The sequence below is a fragment of the Prunus dulcis genome, chromosome 1, assembly GCF_902201215.1.
Source record: "Prunus dulcis chromosome 1, ALMONDv2, whole genome shotgun sequence".
In the NCBI taxonomy this organism is placed as follows: Eukaryota; Viridiplantae; Streptophyta; class Magnoliopsida; order Rosales; family Rosaceae; genus Prunus; species Prunus dulcis.
In genome coordinates, this window is record NC_047650.1 from 5,170,223 (window position 1) to 5,176,845 (window position 6,623).

Genomic DNA, 6,623 nt, shown 5'->3' on the forward strand with positions numbered 1-6,623 from the left:
TTTTGAGCCAAGGTGGAGATTGTTGATGATTGGCTCAAAAATAGTCAAAAGCAAAACTGCTTTCGGCTTGATTGGCTCAAAAATAGTCAAAAGCAAAACTGCTTTCGGTGCTTTCGGCCAGCAGACAAATTGGAGACAAATTAATGGCTAGCATTGATGGCTTACTTTTACCTTTTGACTTGTGTGTTTTGCTTTTGCCGTTGGGTGGTTGAAGAGCAAATGTTTGGCTTATAAAAGGGAACATGCATTTGGGAAAAAAAAAAAGAGCGGAAAGCACCGAGAGTTGATGAGAGAAGAAAGAAGTTGGGAGAGAGAAAAATAATAGTTTGGGCAACTAAGTTTTTGTTGCTACTGTTGGTTATTTTTCCCTCTCTAAATTGTACTCAATTTGTATCCCCTTTATATTCTTGAGTGTGTGAGCTTGGGTATATTTGGGGCTTGGGTTTTTTGAGTGGTTAAACACTATTGTATATCTCATTGATTATAGTGAATACTCCGTCGTCTCCAAACTGGATGTAGGCAATTGCCGATATAAATCTTGGTGTTGTTCTTGTTGATTATTTTGTTCAATTTTTCTCCTGCCTGTTGTTATTTATTTTTCACTCGCAGTTGGTTGACGCTTCCGCACAACACAGTGCATCGCCAGATCCCGAAGGGAATCTTAGACATGCAGTAAATCGAGCTGCTTCCACTGACTTTGGGGTAATTGATCCTTCCAAGGCTGCAGCTCTTCAACAACATGAAACTGCTGCTTCAAAAGGTGAGTAGCAAATAATTTTTGGCTTAATTGTTTTGTTATCATTTTAGTTATGGTCAAATCTGACTTCCCCTGAAAGTCAAGTGACACTTTAGTCCATTGACCAAGGCTTGGTGTTCCATGTTGCCCCTACCGACAATTTCATTCAACAATATATTATTTTTGATGATGTAAGCTTGGTGTTCCATGTTGCCCCTACCGACAAATTCATTCAACAATATATTATTTTTGATGACGTGACCGGAGTATTTTATTAATTTCATACATGTTTTGGTCATTTACTCGCCATTCTGAATATGTGATGTGACAAAGTAGATTAAAATGTTAAAAAATGTTTTTGAATAAAAAAATTATAACATTTTAAAAAGTATTTAATAGAAAAAAATATATCAATGAAAAATTATAACACCTCTACCACGTCATAAAAATTAACAGAGTTTTGGATGTATTTTTTTTTTTTTAAGAAAGAAAATTCTCATAAAATCAAAGACGTACACAGAAACAACAGTTAAAGAACCCCTAAGAAAGCACTTCACTTCAACTCATAACCTTACAAACAAAACCTTGTATGACCAAGTATAGTTCTTCGATCGGTGTAGAGTAGAAGAGAACACCACATCCCTACAACTACCATCAGCATTGCTACTGCCACCATCATTGAAACAGAAACAAAACATTAGCCACTAGGTCTCACAACTCTCCTAATAAGAGATACAATTCAGTGTCACTACTGTCACTGCCACCGAGACAAAGACAACAGTACTCACCTAGAACACTGCAAAAACAACCAAACAAACCTAGACAATCTGGGGAGGAGAAGAGAGGATAAGAGGAAGGGAAAAGATAGGAGAAAAAGAAGGGGAGATGAGGAGAGGAAGGGAAAGATGGGCGGTGGGAAGGAGGGGCAACGTGGAACATCAAAAACCTTAATAAAAGGGGCAGAGTGAGTCACTTTAACTTCCAGACTGAAAAGTGAGATTTGACCATAATTTTAGGGTGCAACATAAAGCAGTTAAGCCACAATTTTATGATCCCATCCCCAAACATATTTGTCTTTTGTGTAAATTGCTAGGCAAGTACTTACGTGAGTCATTTCAGTCAATTGACGCCTTATCTGCTGGACACAAATTTCATTTTTCTATAGCAAAAACAATAGGGAAATCCTTTCACATGGATTTGATTTTTTGCTTTTATTCTCATTTAATTTGTTCACAAAATAATGTCACTATTTTACTTGTTAGAAATAAAGAAGAAGCATAAAGATTCATATTTGAGTTTGGTGAATAAATTTGGTGATCCCGTTTCAAAAATCGTGATATTTTTTTGGTTCTAAATGAAGGGCTCAATCTTGATTGGTATTTGATTTATATCCTAATTCCTTAAATTAAATGTGCAGGTATGCATCATTTAATTGCAAATATGAGTCCCGGGAGGAAAACGAGTGCAGATAGGGAGCTTGAGATCGAAGAAGAGTCCAAGTTTCCAGCAAGTGAGTCTCCGTACGGTAGTTTCCGGAAGAAGGTGGACATGGAAGACGGAGGTGTAGCCAAGAATCACCAAATGCCTCGTGCCAGTATCATGATTAGACTTATACTTATCATGATCTGGAGGAAGCTTTTTAGAAACCCCAACACCTACGCCAGCCTTCTTGGCTTGGCCTGGTCTCTCATATCATACAAGTAAATCTCTGTCTGTCTGTCTGTCTGTCTGTCTGTCTGTCTCTCTCTCTCTCTCTCTCTCTCTCTCGCTCTCTCTAGAATGCACCCATCATGCATTGTGTAGAAACCACTCAAAATATTACCATAAGCGTATCACTCACAAAAATATTTTGTGAGCAGGCCAATTTCATTTTTTACGAGAAATGCGATCAACTATCTTTACATAGCAGAAGAGACTAAGAAATTCCTGAAACTGATCCACCTAGATTAATATTTCAATCATTCGCAGGTGGCACATCAAAATGCCAACAATTGTAAGTGGATCCGTATCGATATTATCTGATGCTGGCTTGGGAATGGCTATGTTCAGTCTCGGTATTTATCTTCAGTTGACTCCAGTATATATTGACCTAAATGAACCATATAAAAGTATACTTTTTTAACCACTGTTTTTTCTTTCTTTCCAGGCTTATTCATGGCTTTACAACCAAAGATCATAGCTTGTGGAAAATCTGTTGCAACATTTGCAATGGCTGTTAGGTTTTTGGCAGGCCCAGCAGTGATTGCTGGAACCTCTATTGCTGTTGGTCTTCGGGGAGTTCTTTTACATGTTGCAATAGTTCAGGTTCACAATCTCAATCTCCCAGCAATACCCACTTTTCTTAAAATTTAAAGTTAAGAATTTAAAACTGCATATGTAATTAAATGCTTAAATACTTTTGTTTTCAGGCTGCTCTTCCTCAAGGCATTGTTCCTTTTGTATTTGCCACTGCGTAAGTTTATTTACTTATTTAAGGAGCTCTTCCTGAATTTTAAGGAACCATGCTTTCGTCGGAACAAAATTGATGATGAAAAAAAGGACTTTAACTTGAATATATTATGGTGTTGGAATTATTGCAGGGTCATTTTTGGAATGCTGCTAGCCGTGGCCGTAACAATAATCTACTATATTGTTCTTGGGCTCTAGTTTCTGAAAAACTAAATGCAGAAGAAAAATATATACTACTGTATATCCTGGAAGTCAGGCTTAAGTGAGCACCTTGATACATCTTACTCGCTAGATAGAAATTAAGTAATAGATTTAGAGCTTAGAGGTCTTGTTATACATCTCACTGACAAGGGTTAAATTATTATTTACTTTAATTTTTTTTTCTTCGGGTGCAAAATTTTCTTTTTTAATATTTGTTACTGTTAGAAAAAATCAATAACATATACATCAATTAAACTCAAATTAAACTAAAATAGCATACCTCAATTCAAGTAAAATCCAAACAGAGTTCAGAGCGAGGTTCAACTTTTAGAACCAATAAAAAGCACAAATCTACGCAGTACAAAAACAGAGAAACACGAACCCAAAACAAGAATAAAAAATAAGATCAGAAAACAAAAAGTCAAAGGAATCCAAAAAAACTCACTTACTTGATAATAAATAATTTCATAGCACAACATATATATAATCACAATCAACGATTGAAGCTCTCAAAAGAAGCACCATTTTAGCGGAAGAATTTCCAAATAAATAGAAGCAGGCTTTGAAGCCCGATCCAAAACCAATACGAAGCCAATCATATACTCAAAGCTTGTGCAAAATAAAAAACAAGCACATATTGAGAACATGATTTCAATCTCAAATCAAGCTTCAAAACCAAAATCGCAATCCAAATTCGAAGAAATCAACTTATCCAATTACTTGATCCGCACTGTACATAGAGCACAATGAATTTAAACAAATAATCAAATGAGAAAATAGAAGCAGTTATCTATAAATCGGAGACTCGAACGATAATTCACAAAGAGAAAAAGAGTAGTTTATGTTGGCGTGACTGTGGACCTTACACTACTACAAAAAACACTTTGCGCGACGAAAATTTCGCCGCACATGATTCGTTGCGCAAAACTTGTGAAGAAAGGGTTTGCGTGACGAACCTTAACGTCGTGCAAATCTACCTTGAGCGACGAAAAATATTGGTAGCACAAAGGCCAAAAAAATTTTAAAAAATAAAATAAAATATCCCGCGTCCCATTTTTGGTACCCGCCCCAAATTTTAAAGTTTTGTGCGATGAATAATAACGTTGCGCAAATATTTGCCCGACGAAATATTTTTTGTGTTTTAAAATTTTTTAATTAAAATAAACTAATTTAATAGTTTGCTCAACGAAATATTTTGTCACGCAAGGTTTTTGACTTTTTGTTTTAATATTAATTTTTTCAAATTTTGACTTTTTAAATTTAATTTAATAGTATGATTTTTTTTTAATTACTTTAATTTAAATTGACATATTCAAAATAAAATTACATATGGAAAATAGTGATCAAATTATCCAATAAATAAATAAACATATAATATTCAAAATGTACACATAAATTAACAAAGTACAATAATAAAATCCTAATATAAGCCTATTGTGGTGGTAGTGGCGGAGGATATGTTTTGATAGCGTCCTAATCGTCAACTTTAGCCGTCAAAGTCTCGACGGTTCCCTACAAAAAAACATATATGGTCAAATAAGAAAAAGAAAAAAAAGAAAAAGAAAGAAAAAAGGGCATAATCTCCCCTAAAATTGTTATACCACAAATCCAACCCAAACTCCAATCTTCACCCTATACTCAACCCCAAAACCCACACAAACTCAAAACTAACTCCAAAAACACATATTAATGAAAAAAATTTAAAATTTGGAGAGAATATACCTTTTGGCAAGATTGAGAGTGAGTGAGAATGAGAGGGAGAAGTGAGTGTGAGAGAATTAGAGAAGATAGTGAGAGAGAGAGATGAGAGAGTGAGAGATAGTGAAAAGAGAGATGAGAGAGTGAGTGAGAGTGAAGAGAGAGATGAGAGATTAAGTGAGAGGAGTGAGTGTGAGAGAAAGGGTGGGTTTTGGGGAGAGGAAAAGAGAGAGGAGAGGTCAGAGTAGAGAAAGACATTGAGAAAATGGTGGAGGAGTTATTTTGGTTTTAAAAATCGTATCACTTTGCGAGACGAAAAATATATATTGGATTATTGGTCGTGCAAAGTTTTGCGCGACGAAAAATATTATTCGCGCAGAGTCCAAAAAAAATTAAAATTTTTTTTTCCCACGTCTCATTTTTGGTACCCGCCCAAAATTTTAAAGTTTTGCGTGACGAAAAATATTGGTCGCGCAAAGTCTAAATTTTTTTCTCCCAAGTCTCATTTTTGGTACCCACCCAAATTTTTTAAGTTTTGCGCGACGAAAAATATTCGAATATCGGTCGCGCAAAGTTTTGCGTGACGAAAAAATTGATCGCGCAAAGTCTAAAAAAAATGTTAAATTTTTTTTTTTTCAAGTCCCATTTTTGGTACCCGCCTGACGAAAAATATTCGAATATTAGTCGCGCAAAGTTTTGTGTGACGAAAGAAATTGGTCGTGCAAAGTCTAAAAAAAAATTTCCCGCATCCCATTTTTTGTGCCCACCCAAACTTTTAAAGTTTTGTGCGACGAAAAGTATTGGTCGCGCAAAGTCTTTAAAAAAATTAAAAAATCCCAAGTCCCTTTTTTGGTACCATCCCAAATTTTTAGAGTTTGGCGTGACGAACTGTTGTCACGCAAACTTTTGAGAGACGAAAAATTGGTTCTTAGTGCAATATTTATAAAAATAATTTTTATAAATAATAAAAAATATTTTATTTTACGATTTAAAATATAAATAAGGTTAAAGCTACTTAATAAATATGTATACTATTCAATTTCTTAAGTGTTATACATACAAAATAAATAAATTTAAAGCTACTTAATAAATAAATATATATATATATATATTATACACACACACCATTCAACGATCCAACCGTCAAACTTGTTTGTATATACTTCAAGATCGTATACCCCAAAAAATCGCAAACAACAAACATTCAGATATCTCGTAATGGGACAAAATTTTTCGATGGTTATAAATGAAAAATCACGATTTAACGGTTATTTTAACTTTGATTTTGATGATTTTTTACAGCTACACTCCTTGACCCTATATGAATATAATGACTGAATTTGATCTTCAATTTAAAATATTTACACTAGTGAATACCACAAAATCTTATGTTATATTCAATGAAAGTATAAATAAACGTTTAATGCTATGCTTTATCTGACTTTAATTACTTTGCATGTGAATGTTTGAGTTGAAAATTAGTACAATGGTAGCAAAGAGAAGGTCTAAGTGTAACTAGCTTCAATGCATAGCTCCAACG

The 6,623-nt window shown here is 34.4% G+C and overlaps 1 pseudogene; it reads left to right on the forward strand.

Annotated features, from left to right (window-relative positions):
* LOC117627603 overlaps positions 1–3,382 on the forward strand; it is an 8,489-nt pseudogene extending 5,107 nt beyond the window's left edge.
* Positions 3,383–6,623: the final 3,241 nt, after the last annotated feature.